We start from the raw sequence: 15,397 nt of genomic DNA, 5'->3' as shown, positions 1-15,397 counted from the left end.
GGTAACTTGTTTTAAGTGATTTAAGCAATCACCAATGCAAACCCCAAGTTGCATTTGATTTTGGTCATGTTGGTTGATCAGCTTGGTTTTGCTGTCCGTCAACCAACAAACCAGGAACTAATTACCTGCTTCTGTTAATCTTTATGAAGTATTGCCAACCCTGATGTCTGTACCTGTTTTTCTCTCATTTGTGCTTTTGGACCTGGTTTGTCTCTAGTTGTCTGGTTCTTGGACTTATTCTATTTCTTACTGATTTATGGTCGATGATTCTCAGTTTTGTCCTGGTTTGGTTGCTGTTAAGGTTTTTTGCAACACTTTCCATGGATGGTCAATTTGATGGCCTCATTGATGTTCAACTGACATTCAACTAACATTCAACTGCAGGTGTAAAAGTAAATGATTCTTTATTGAATGTAACCCTACATTCAATTAATCTAATACAATCTCCAATCTTAAAATTTTAGAGTTGGGTTTAGGGACAGATTTAAAGTTCAGGTTAAGATTAAAGTTACGGTTAGGTGTTATTTTGAATCATTAACATTCAAAATAAGGTTAAGTTGCACTTCATAAACATTCAGTTGAATTTTAGTTGAATGTCAGTTGAGCATTACGAGGCCATCAAATGGACCATCCAAGTGAAGTGTTACCAGGTTTTTATCCTAATATGTGAGCATTAGGTCAGTGTGTCAAGATGAGTGATGCTGGTAAACCAGCATGGTTAAGATTGTTACTGCTGGTTAGCTAGCTACAGGGGTTGGACAATGAAACTGAAACACCTGTCATTTTAGTGTGGGAGGTTTCATGTCTAAATTGGAGCAGCCTGGTGGCCAATCTTCATTAATTGCACTTTGCACCAGTAAGAGCAGTATTAGTGTGAAGGTTCAATTAGCAGGGTAAGAGCACAGTTTTGCTCAAAATATTGCAATGCACACAACATTATGGGTGACATAATTCAAGAGTTCAAAAGAGGACAAATTGTTGGTGCACGTCTTGCTGGCGCATCTGTGACCAAGACAGCAAGTCTTGGTGATGTATCAAGAGCCACGGTATCCAGGGTAATGTCAGCACACCACCAAGAAGGACGAACCACATCCAACAGGATTAACTGTGGACGCAAGAGGAAGCTGTCTGAAAGGGATGTTCGGGTGCTAACCCGGATTGTATCCAAAAAACATAAAACCAAGGCAGAATTCAATGTGCACCTCAACTCTCCTGTTTCCACCAGAACTGTCCGTCAGGACAAAAATTATTGTGGTCTAAAACCAGCTGTTTCAGTTTCATTGTCCAACCTCTGTAGCTTGGTCAGGTAAATATGCTTGTAGACCTTCTAAACCATCAAACTCAATCCAAAAAATCCTTTAGAAAATACTCTATGATGCTCAAAAGCCAAGCCAGTCCACAGTTTAACCAGTTTGAGCTGGCTTGGCTGTTGTTTAGCAGCATTCTAATGTGATCTGTTTTTTTTTTTTTTTTTTTTTACAGTAAATACTCTATTAGGTTTGAGAGAAATGCAAGCGAGAAAGAGAGGGAGGAGAGAGAAAGAGAGAGAACTGAGGGAGTAGAGTGTATAATAGCAGGCAGCTCTCAGAATGAATTGTGGGGAATGGTGTGAACGCTGTGTTAGTTTATGTAAATGCGTACGTAAAGTGCTGCTCTGAATTTCCCTGATTTAATTATGTACATCATTTCCACATGAATACAGAGCGTTCCATCAACACCACTCTGACTTGTTTACATTGGGCAGTGATTGTGTTGACGTAGTATATTTTATTCATGGGCAGATTATATTCTCATCTGAATAGTCCCCCATCTCCCGGGATCAAACTCATGATGGAACCAGCTCACAGTTCTCATTTACTCTAAAATAGATTCCAAACACATTACTCTCAGGCTCTGTCCACACATATTCATATATATTTAAAATATATATATAGATTTCCCTCCCTTTATTTTCTGTTTTTAAGAAATATATCTCTCCACACAGAACTGAAGACTATTGTTTTTTTTTACATTACATTACATTACATTTGGCTGACGCTTTTGTCCAAAGCGACTTACAATAGTCAAATACAATGTAAAATAAGTTTAAAGGTAAAAACAACTTTGGATAGGGATAAAAGGAGGTCAAAGGGGAATAATAGGATAGAGGAGTGAAGGAGGGGAAGAAGGAAATGAGGTTAGAATTAGTTAGTGTGTTAGAGGTGTTAAGAGAGTAAGTGCTCTTTGAAGAGCTCTGTGTTCAGGAGTTTATTAAAGATAGCGAGAGATTCTCCTGATCTGGTAGTGGAAGGTAGTTTGTTCCACCATTGGGGAACTCTGTATGAGAACAGTCTGGATTGCTTTGTGTGAATGTTTGGTTGTGTTAGCATTCTAGCTGTGTTTTGGGCAATAATAGTAATTAGCAGATAATCAAATAGAAAAACACAGAAGAAAAAAAAGAATAAAGATGTTTAATCCCAAATTGCAAGCTATTTTCTACTTTTAAACAGTGTACTATTCAAGTCACAAAATTGTATGTAGGTATATATACCTACATTGTACATTTATACTATGAAGGAACACATAAGGAATTATGTTGTAACTTAAAAGTGTTAAACTAACTAAAATACTCATTTAGGCATTTAGGTGACTCTTATCTTGTGGTTTCTGAGGCTGGTAACTCTGATTTACATATCGTGTGCAACAGAGGTAACTCCTGGTCTTCTTCTTCATATTTTCCTGGAGCGGTCCTGATGAGAGCCAGTTTCATCATCAACGTTTTTGATGGTCTTTTGATGGCGACTACACTTGAGGATACTTTCAAAGTTCTTGATTTTTTTTCGGATTGACTGATCACGATTTCTTGAAGTCTTTTTTTTCTTTACTTAGTTGAGTAGTTCTTGCCGTAATATTGATAAGAGCATTACTTAAATAGAGCTATTCACTGTATTCTCCAACTCTACAACTGATGCTCTCAAACACATTAAGAGACAAGAAGTTCAATTAATTATCTCTTGAGAAGTGCAGCACAGCTGTTAACTGAAAGCCTGAAATTCCAGGTGACTCTACCTCATAAAACTGACTGAAAAAATCCAGCCAAGATGTGCAAAACTGCTACTTGGCTTTCAAAACAATGACCCGCATTCCTCCATACCGTTAATGCACAGTTGTTGCGGCTTCCTGATCTTACTGCGAGTAATAAAAGCTGATGTGATTTTACTTTTTTTTACTAGCTGATTTTACTTTAAGAGCTTTTTGATATTTATGCGTTAAAGTGTTGTGAGTGTAAAATGCTGATGTAATTCTGACTTCACATGTGTTGGAGGAGGCATGGGGGGATATACAGCTGATTAGCAGCTAAATGGGTGAGACAATTGGCTAAATTGGGGAGAAAAATGGGAGAACATTTTAAAATAAAGCTTAAAAAAGGATGCTTTTGGGTTTATAGGTGTTGATAATGCATTTATAAATGCTGATTTGTTTTACACGTTACAATAAGATACTTGTCATTGTTTGAAAGTGTTAATTATGCATTTATTATGCTCATTTGTTTGCATCAATACAACTTGTTTACAATTCGCAGTAAGACTCTTTTTGGTGACCCATTAATCACCTCTTTTGTGTTGCATACTTCAATGAAAACGTATTAATAAGTGTTAATTACTCATGAATACTTGCTAATGTGTTTTACACTGTACAGTAAGAGCCTTTCCGATGTTTATAGATGTTAATGACTCATTATTAAGCGCACTGAGTCTTTTTGTGGTTTGTTTGTATTGTTTAAGCCTGTATATATTTAAATATGCTCGTGAATGAAGCTGAGGGTCTCCACAGCAGTGTATCTGAAGGTGGGTGGTGAAGAAGTCAGGGTCTGGAGGTTGGTGGTTCCTGTAAAGCACATCCCACATGCATTAATCTTATTCTGTTTGTTCAGTACAGGTTTGTTTGCTGATTTATGTTTTACTAATTACTGTACTAATCTCTCTCTCTCTCTCTCTCTGTGCTGAGGTGGGCATGCAGGGGGGCGGGCGAGCGAGCGGATTGGAGTGTGTGAGGTGAGGAGTGGGCGAGGCAATTATGCCTAATTCTGCCAAGAGTGTAATTGACCCTGAAATGGTCATCATTGTCCTGTTTACTTTCCTGTTGTGTACAGGGCATACACACACACACACACACACACTTATTATGTGCTTTTATGTGTGTATTGCAAGGCCTTAGGGGGCACTTGGCATTTCTTAATCTCTTAAAAAGCCTCTAGAGAGAAAAGTGAGCACAGCAATAGCGTGTGTGTGTGTGTGTGTGTATACGCTTATCTGACCTACGCATGTAGGTTCTGCGTTTGTGTGTGTATGAGAGTGCGCACATTGTATGTGCGTATGACCTGTGGGTATGCCTTGAGTGTGTGTGTAAGTGTGTGTGTGTGTCTTTCCCCAGTGGGAGATGAAAGATTTACACTGAAACAACAGCCTGAAAGCTGCCAAGTGCGTCATACTGGAATACTGGAGAGCCAGAATAGAGGGATGAAACAGAGGAGTCTAGCCAGGCCCTCAGTACACACACACACACACACACACAGACACACACACACACACACACACAGACATATGCATGCATACACACAAAATTGGATGAACCGAATTGCAACAAAATCTGGGTTGCTAAAAACTGTTTGCAAGTAACTGTGTTGAGTACAATGAATTATTGTGTCCCTAAACACACACACACACACACCGGGCATTAACACAGTGACAGTGTAGAACCGGTTTACGTAAAGAAAATCTTGCCCACAATGTGTACAATAAATGAGTGTACCCCTAAACACACACATACACACATTTTAAAAGTATTAGGCACAGTCAAATAGAGCTCCATACTTGTTTAAATTGACTTCAGATTTTCTAAAAACTGCTCACATTAATTATGTACTCATTAAAAACAGAACACAACAAGAAGGAGTTATGGTTGCAACTCAATGAAACTTTAAGTGTGTGAATATAATGATAATATATTTCTGTTATTACAACATTTGACTAAAAGTATAGGTTTGCTGGGGAAAATTACTCTGTATAGTATCATACTGTAGATTTGCTCACAGATCTTGTAGATTGTCCTATAGATCCTGCACACTTGCAGGATGCCAAAGCTGGCATACCGACTGATCCCATAAATGCATGACTGGCAAGGTAATGTGGCAACCTGATAAAAAAAAAACATTCTTGGCAAACCCTTGTTGTGTGTAGGTGAGCTCTGTCCTGCTGAACAATGGCAGTTGGAAGCCATGCTATGAGAGGCAATACATGTGGCCCTTGTATCTCTACTAGGGGTAACTGATTATTATATGTGATGGCTGCCCAGATTATAAAAAAAAAACAATTGAGGCAATTTTCACTCAACAGCAAGAGACAGGATTGAAGCACTTAATACAAGGTCTCTATACATAAACCTGACCAGCAGTGGTTTCCAAACAGAACCTGGTTTTATTGTTAAAAAGGTGATACAGTTATATCACTGCAAATGAAGGTGCCATGGTGGCTGGTTGACGAAATGCTCCAAAATGTTTTGGAATAAAATCTTTTTACACTGACTTTCTTAGACTAACATTGAAGGATTTTCCTACTCCTATAAAATTGCAGTTTTTTTATAGATATGATCTATTATGAGTTCCCTGTAAAAATGACTATATTTATAAACCATATACTCATACCCCCTGAAACTCACGTTTGTGTGTTTCCTTGGAAACCAATGCCAAAGTGTAATTATGGTGCGTGACAGTGGACAAATAGCTGTTTCATAAAATCACAGAGGACCCCCCAATAAAAGAGAAAATTACCCCAGGACCCCCTGAGAAACTAATCATATCTGGATAGGGTTAAAGAAATATAACATACCAAGAAAGATCTTTACTAAACTGGACTAGAAAGATGTTGCTTACAGTATGTGGTTGCCAGAAAGTTGTGAATAGACAGAAAGGAAGATCTAGATAGATAGATGGATGGATGGATGGATGGATGGATGGATGGATGGATGGATAGATAGATAGATAGATAGATAGATAGATAGATAGATAGATAGATAGATAGATAGATAGATAGATAGATAGATAGATAGATAGATAGATAGAATTCCACTCAAAGTTATTCATTCTCATGTAAAGTTGCTGTTTGGAGATATGAAAACCTCTTTGGCGAGTTTCCTGTAAAATAATCAAAATCAGGCAGCTGTAAACTAATATCACTCCCACAGTGACAGTTTAGCTCAGATCTTCAAAGGACACATGACAGCATCTCGGCCTCGTTGGAAATGGAATTTGTTTAACACTGCAGTTGACCCTTTGAAACTGCCAAATGGGCACAAACTCTTTCATTTTGACGCATGTTCCTTAATCCCCTGTTCTTGGAGAAGCCCCCCTGTTTCAGAAGAAGGATGGCGTGCTCTCAGAGGGGAGGTGAGTATCTTGCTGGGTCTGCAGGATAGAGGAAATTACAGTGTGTGAGACCTAGAAAGACTGTCAGTAAGACATTAGTTGTTCAGGCCAGAGCTTAATCTCTTTTAAAATGGCTTAAATCCTGCATATTTTCAATATTATTAATATTATTTCAATATTAAAACATATATAACTTGGATGGAACAATATTACACATAATGGATGGAATGGTTTCTAAGGTGTTACTACAAGATAACTTTGCTTAACTGGGTTAGAAATCTGTTGTTAGGTGGTTGCTAGAAATGTGTTGATTGATTGATTGATTGATAGATAATACAATGTTAGTACATGGTGTTTCTCCATGTTACTACAATGTAATAAGTGTTAGAATATGCTATTACTTTTATGACTGTTATTACTGTGGTTTAATCCAATATTATTAGTACAGTGTTTTTCCTGGTATTGTTATTGTGTTATTACAGTGTGATTATAGTGCTATTATAATCTTATTACTATTTCTATGAACATGTAATTACAATGTTAGACAGGTTGTAGGGACTCTTTTAGTATATAGTATTTTATATAATATAAGAGACAGAGATAAAGAGAGGCTGAACATTAGCAGAGTGACATCGTAGAACCGAAGTTTAGGCCAGTTAAATCTTGTTTAAACCTGATACTGAGGTATTAGTTGCTGATTATTCTCAAATCTATCAGAAAATTGTACTAATTGTTCCTTAAATATCCTTAAAACAAGAAAAAGAAGAAGAAGAAGAACCCAATAGATAGCAATACAGTGCTTTAATAATGCAGTAAAGCTACCTAAAATTGTAAATGTAGATTGTAGCATCTTCCTGAAATAATAAAAAAAAATAATAATAATTAGGTGAGTGAATGGAATGACATTAGAATGGGCAAAACTAGGTTTAAAGTAGGTTTAACCCCCACTGGTTTGGGAACCTTTAGTCACCAAGTTCTATTCACATGCTGGAGGATGTCCTTTCCCTCTATACTAATTTGGCCCAATTGCCAAGAAAGCTTGTTGGATCTACGAGGGTCTAGATGCTACAAGACCTGGGCAGATGACAGGACATATAGCAAACAATTTTACTTTAAATAAAATACTTTAAAGACTCCCCCCTTTTATTTAATTTTATTTCTATTTTATTTATTTTTCCCATTTGCTCCCCAATTTAGCACAGCCAATTACCCAACCCACTCATTAGGACTCCCCTATCACTAGTGATGCCCCAACACACCAGGAGGGTGAAGACCATGTGAAGTCAGCCACCGCTTTTTGAGCTGCTGCTGATGCAACATTGCCGAGCAGCATCACAGCACGCTTGGAGGAAAGCGCATCGACTCGGTTCTGATACATCAGCTCACAGATGCCCTGTGCTGATCGACATCACCCTAGGAGTGATGTGGGGAGAGAGCGCCATCAACCCACCCGGAGGGAGCAGGGCCAATTTTTCTCCCTCTGAGCGCCGACAGCTTGATGGCAAAACTGCATGAGCAGGGGTTCGAACCTGCGACCTCCTGCTCATAGTGGCAGTGCTTTAGATCGCTGGACCACTCGGCGCCAAAGACTCCCCTTTTTAAAGATTGCTTTAAATATTGTTCCTACCATTAATATAATACATTTCTAGTTCATCTTATGGTTGCTTCAAGAGTCTTCAAGGTAGAAGTGTTACAATGTGGGTTTCACGTGGAACAGAAAGTGACACAACAATCACTAAATATGAACCTACAAAGTGCCCTAAATGGCAGGTTGATAAAAAAAACAGCTACACTGAGTGTAGAAAGTATCTTGTGTACATTTAGTGAAGTGGGCTGATGCCAGAGTTCCAATTGAAGGCTTTGAATGTTATTTTGGATTTCTCTGACCTTTCTCTTTGCTTTTGACGCCACTGTTTTCTTACGCCGTATCTTCAAGGTCTAAGATGGTGAATCCAGGCTAGGCTGGACTGGCAGGCTGACTCCCGCCGGTCAACAGATGTCACTTGCTCAGTAAGGGAGATGTGTGCAAAGGAGACAACTAACCTTTCTGTTCACCTTTGGCAGAATGTGTTTGTACATGAGCGCAAGTGTGTATGCGTGTGTTTGTGCGTTTGTGTGTTCAAATAGCAGAAAAAGCACAGTGACCAGTGACTCCTTCTGGTTGTTATTTGTCCTTACTGGCCTCCACTGATCTCCACTGTAGCATGACTTACTTCTCCTGGAGTTGGTCGTTACTGACCCTTAATGGTATCTGCTATACCCTACCCTCTCTTTGCTATAACCTACTGGTCCCTATTGACTCTTATTCTCCCCTACATACTATCTAGTGGCCCTTACAAGTAACCAATTACTGGCTTCTGTTGGCCACTACTGTTAACAGCCTTTGCTGACCCTTACAGATGTTCTTTATTAATAATGTGTTCTACACAATTTGTAATGTCAGTTACCCAATCTCCATTAATTTGATCTTCTTCTATCTCTATCCCATCTCCTATGATACATGTGAAGTCAGCTATTGCATCTTTTACAGTAGAACTGCTGCTAATGAAAATCATCTTTCAGAATGTTATCAGAAGCAAGCGCAAAATTCAGAATATCCCATGGGATGTGGTTGTGCCCTTCTAGAGTACTTTTTTTTTTAAATATACAGCTCCAGAAGAAATGGGTATGGTTACTGGTTTGGCATCACATCAATTTTAAGTCAGGGGTGCAGAAATACCAGGTAAAAAAAAGGTAAAAAAAAAACAAACAAAAAAACAGCATGTTTTAACATTTTGTGTGTTTAAATTTACTTTGTGAACGCAAATGTGAAACTCTAAAGCAAAAAAAAAAAGGGAATTTTGTGCGCTCTGAACAAAATATCCTTTTCGAGTGTCTTTTTGCGCGAGTGTAGATAAGGCTGGTCTTGACAGTTTGGGGGAGTGTTAAGGTTCACCTCCCTCAGCGAATGTTATTGGCCGATATCTCCAGCAGGGTTTGTGATGGACCGCCCACTACCAACAGCCAGAAATGGGTGAGAAAGAAGGACAGCAGGGAAGTTAGCTAGCTAACTATGCTAATATCCAAACAACCCGCTCTCTGGCATCAGAGAGCGGTTTGTTTGGATTTTAGCATAGCATCTGTTGGTAGTAGGCGGTCATCAAAAAACCTGCTGGAGATATCGGTCGATGACATTCGCTGAAAAAGATTGATCCTGACCCTTGAACACAAAAATCTCACTCAAGCAAAAAGAGCCACCGCAGGCAATTCCCATAGTGATAAAATGTGAATTTAAAAGGAAAAAAAAAATCATACTTTTGTACCCCTGACATTTGACATTGATGTGACACTATATACTGGACTGGCCTGCCTGATGTATAAAATAAAATTCAGGTAAAACTTTACAATAAGGACACCAGTGACTCCTTCTAGTTGTTATTTGTCCTTACTGGCCTCCACTGATCTCCACTGTAGCATGCCTTACTTCTCCTGGAGTTGGTCGGTACTGACCCTATGCTATATATCTTACCCTGTCTTTGCTATAACCTGCTGGTCTCTATTGACTTTTATTCTCCCCTCCATACTATTTACTAGCCTTTACAAGTGACCAATTATGGGCTCCTGCTGGCCCCTACAGTTATTGGGATTTGGCAGCCCTTGCAGGTTTCTGTTAGCTTCTAACCCCTATTACATTCCTTATTCCATGTCTTACTTGACTTCTGAAGTCAACATTAGAGAAATCTGTTGAACCATTCCTTATTAATATTTTTAAATAATACATTTTCCATGATTGTACTCCATGTTCTGGGGTTTGACTGTCTATACAGTCCCCTCCAAATGTATTGGAACAGTGAGACCAATCTGTTTATTTTTGCTGTAGACTGAAAATATTTGGGTTTGGCATTATCAAAATTTAAACTTTTAAATATTTCCAGCAGAGATCGAGGAAAGCATATCTCCCACCTCTCAGCTTCACCATGTTCTACAGAGGGACTTTAGAGAGCATCTTGAGCACCCACATTAGTGCCTGGTTTTGAAACTGCAACATCTCAGATCGCAAGACCCTACAGGGGATTGTGAGTACAGCTGAAAAGATCATCTGGGTTTTGTCCCTCTCCATTACCAACATCTACACCACACCCTGCATCCGCAAAGCCACCAGCTTTGTGGAAGACCCCACCCATCCCTCACATGGACTCTTTGCTCTGAGGCCATCCAGCAGAAGATACAGGAGCATCCGAGCCTCCACTACTAGACTCTGCAACAGCTTCATCCACCAGGCAGTCAGACTACTTAATACACAGAGATGAAACTGAACCCCCCTCACTAATACGGTATGATCTACTGCATATATCATAGCATGTTACATATCTCTGCATCTTATCCTTACCCCATGCACACTTAGACTGTGCTGTGTCTGTACTGCACTGTCCTGTCTGTTAAATTGTCTAATTTCTGCTGTATTTATTGTATTTAATGTAGTTTTTTAGTTCTATGTTGAACAATTTGTTGCATGTTTCAACTTAATGTTGTCTATATTGTACTGTTTGTTCCATGTTGCATCATGTGTAATTTTATTGCACTGTGTACTCAGATGGAATGACAATAAAAGCCTCTTGAACTCGACTTGGTATTTACATCTGGATCTGATAAACAGTTTAAAAGATAGCACTTTGTGTCTGAACTCATTTTTCTTGTGAGCAAAAGTATTGACACAAATAAACCTCAAATAAATTAGTGAATAAGACCTAATATTTCCAGTGGCTTGCCCTTTCATTTCCCTTCATGCCCTTTGAAATCCAGTGCAATCAACTGCCTACAGAAGGCACTTAATTAGTTAATAAAATAGAGTACAGAGTACAGCTGTGTGTAATTTAATCTCAGTATAAATGCACCTGTTCTGTGAAAGCCTCAGTTGTTTGTTAGAGAACACCAGTGGACAAACAGCATCATGAAGACTCACTCAGAAACTCACTCAGACAGTTCAAAGCAGGGTTAGATTGTAAAAACAGTGCCCATGGAGCACTGTTCAATCTATCCTTCCATTTTCCAAAATGAAAAAAAAAGTCAATTTTACATTCTACAACTGCAAACCTACTGAGACATAGTCGTCCACCCAAACTGACAGATCAAGCAAGGAGAGCACTGGTCAGAGAGGGAGCCAAAAGGCCCATGGTCACTCTGGAGGAGCTGCAGAAATCCACAGCTCAGGAAGGAGAATCTGTCCAATCTATCCAGAGAACAACTAGTAATGTATCCAGTAATGTTGGTGGTTACTGAGTAATGTATGCACAAATCTGACTTTTATTGAAGTTGAAAGAAAGATATAAGACGTTCTGTGTGCAGTTTTTAGCCTAAATGCAAATGGCTAATGCTGCAGAAAAGTCAGATTTTTTTGAAAAACCACGTATAATTTTTTTCACTTCCCAATTATGTGCTACTTTGTGTTGGTCTCAAAACATCACTTAAACTCTCAATAAAATACATAAAACTTTATGGTTATAGGATGATTAAGTGTGAAGAAAAAGTCAAAGGGTATAAATACTTTCGGAAACACTGTCATTCCAAATTCACCCTAAAATTAGTCCCAGCACCTGTTAAAGTGAAAGTAAAAAGTTTTTTTTTAATGGAGCTTTGTCTCTGATGAGCTAAAAAGTTTTGTTTCAGAATTAGGTACAGTCCGTCAGCCTTATTGACCTGTTCCCAATAGAAAATGAGTGAAGGACTTGCAACCAAACTTGCAGTATTGATGACAATATTTTGTTGAACATCTTCAAGAGTGAGACAAAAGAACATGTGAAAAGTAAAACTGCATCACTTCATATTCTCTCATTACTTATGTACTCATTTACTCTAGGCAGTTTAAAAGAGTACATGCACTGATGTATAAAATAAAATGAGTTCAAAAAAAAATGAGGCCAAAGTGTTCAATATTGTGACAATCATTATACTTAGGCTTTAAAATGTAGTAATGTTTAATAATGTCTTGCAGTAGACATTTTATACTTCTTTCTACACATGGTAAAATAGTCCTATGGGCTATCCAAAACATATTTATGAAGTTTTTTGCACAAAATCACTGTCATATAACAAGATCTCACCAGCTCTATACTTTCCGTGAGCTGTTTAAAGGCTCTGTCAAAAAAGCTATGCAAATAAGCAAGCTAGTTCATACTTAACTGCAGAAGAAGCACAAAACTCATGATTTGAAATTACTTACTTATACTGACTTGCCACAGACAAACCCTGACTTGCTATAGATCCCATCGTCAGAAGAAGTCTACTGGCTAGTCTTGCTGTGTACTATCTGAAATTGTCAACCAAAATGACTGAAATGGCATTTCTTTAACTAATCTAGCGGGTGGGGCTCTAGTGGGGAAGGGTTAACAGGTGAGGGGTGCTGCCAGGGTGGTTCTATGCAGGTTTCTTTATTGTGATGTCACAATAACTCTATCAACTGACTTACAGAAAATGGATTGATGGATTTTGTTTATGCCTGGAGTGTTTATAATTAGGTAATAATTCATTGAGACATTACTTAACCATTGATGAAAGTTATAAAGCTTCATTTTTATACCTTAAATCATCGACCCAGATAAAAAAAGAAGTACAACACCTGCTATGAAGATGATAGCAGCTTTGATGGTACAGATACTTGCGCAGATGCGCGCAGCATCACGTACTGCTCTGTACTCATACACTGCAGGAGCACATGCCGGAGCTCACGCGCTCGGTTTGATTGACAGAGCGTGTACCCTACTATTGACTCCTAAATGAATGTGTGATGGAAGACTGAGTGGAACATGACTTGGATGAGTGAACTGAATAATTGTGGAGGTCAGGCTGAGGAAAAGATGGCATCAGTTCCATAGCAAAAAAAGCCTCAGCACATTTACATCAGTTAAAGCTATTAACCCAGGCCTGACCTGAATTAGATGTAGTAGAATGATAACAACTTCAAAACTGTACCTTCACACTGGAGCACAGGAGTAATAACACCACCATCACCACCACCACGTTCATTACCATTCTTCTGATTTAAGGATTAAAATGGTCTGAATAGGCAATTTTAATCCTTTTTTCTTTGTCTCAAAAGAAACAAAGACATAATAATGACTGTCTTCACTGTGCGTTAAAACTTGAATATAATGAATACTGTGAACAGCAGTGAAGAAAAGGAAATGCCTGACTGAATCGTTTAAAAGAAGAAAAAAAACTGGATGACCTGATGAATTTGAAATCAATTACTGTTTTTGTTAACCTAATTAGCTTAACAAACTGACATAGTTTGCAGCTTAAGGTGCTGTACATTGAAATAAAAGACAAATATTAAAATGTTCTCTTCTAAAAAAAACCCTCCAGAAGCTACAAAACTGATTGGCCAGTATATTAAAGGAGAACTCCGGTGCAAAATGGACTTTTGGTGTAGTAAAACATGATAAAAAAGTACTCACCTTTGATAAATAGCACACCTCCATTCTCCCACAGCATTCGGAGATCCAGACATTTTAACAGTTTGTCTAAACTCCCTTCAGACTCAGGGTCCTTAGAATGAAAGATTTTACATGTGTTGAAAAATGGCCAGCTGAAGATGGAAAGTTTTTTTTTGAACCAGACAAAAATGGGCTGATTTGACCTTAAAATTCTCAACTTGTGAGCATATCTCAACTTGTGCAGATATCTCTAGAATTAAAGATTTTACACAGGGTGGTAAATGGCCAACTGTAGATGGGAAGTTTTGTTTTGAACCAGGCTAAAACGGGCTGATTTTCTTTAAATTTCTCAGCTTGTCAGCATTTCACAGGGATGATTCCTTAAGATTAGGAAAGAACCCATCCTATTTTTTACAAAACCACTGAATTTGTGCATATATCCTTAGAACTAAAGATTTTTTTTTAACCTGACAAAAATGGGTTGATTTGACCTTAAAATACTGAGTTTGTGAGCATTCAACAGGGATGATTTTTACAAAAACACTAAATTTGGGCAGATATCCTTAGAATGATAGATTTGACACGAGTTGGAAATTGGCCAGCTGTAGATGGAATTTTTTTTTTAACCTGACAAAAATGGGCTGATTTGGCCTTAAAATTCTCGGCTTGTGAGCATTTCTCAGGGGTGATTCATAAAGATATAGAAAGAACCCATCCTACTTTTTACAAAAACACTGGATTTGTGCAGATATCCTTAGGATTAAAGATTTTACATGGGTTGGAAAATGGCAAGCTGTAGATAGAAAGTTTTTTTTTAACCAGGCAAAAATGGTCTGATTTGACCTTAAAATTCTCAGCTTGTGAGCATTTCTCAGGGATGATTTCTAAAGATTTGGAAAGAATCCATCCTACTTTTTACAAAAAAACTTGTGCAGATATCTCTAGAATTAAAGATGCATGCCTGATGCCAAGTCTCAGCCAATGCTACAATATATCAGCAGAAGTTTCCAATCATCCTTTCCAAACAGTTCTCTACAGTGGTTCCAAACTACGAGGAATAACATGTTCTGCAAGAGCAAATCTGTACAGCTAGGTTGACCCTTCGGTCCTCACATGTCTTCTAAAAAGCATGTGCTTGTTCATGTTTGATGAAGACGCTGAAGGTATTTAATGAACTGCAGTTACTTTTGCTTGAATAATGGAAGAAAAACACTGGGAATAAGATGTTGTCAGTTTTACTATTACTGCACCTCCTCATACTGGATAAAAATATCCTTCCTTAACAGAGTTGATTAATGAAGCCTTCGTTCATTCATGTATGGACTAACTGTGGTGTGCAAACATGGATCTGTGCTGGGCTATAACGAGGCTCCTAGGCGCTCTGTTCCCCGGCTGAACTTCGGCTGCTGAGCCGCGAGGCGTTCTGTGGCAGCTGTTCCGCTCAGTGCCTGTGCTCGTCACGACCGCCGCTGCCCCCTGTAGTGACTGGAGTCATATCCATTCAGACTCCACCGCATATTATACAGCTTTACGCTCAGGGGTGGGTCCGGTGCAGGAGGAGGTAGTGGGGATAATGCAGCAG

The sequence above is a fragment of the Astyanax mexicanus genome, chromosome 17, assembly GCF_023375975.1.
Source record: "Astyanax mexicanus isolate ESR-SI-001 chromosome 17, AstMex3_surface, whole genome shotgun sequence".
Classification (NCBI taxonomy): Eukaryota; Metazoa; Chordata; class Actinopteri; order Characiformes; family Acestrorhamphidae; genus Astyanax; species Astyanax mexicanus.
Note: the sequence above shows the minus strand (reverse complement) of the source record.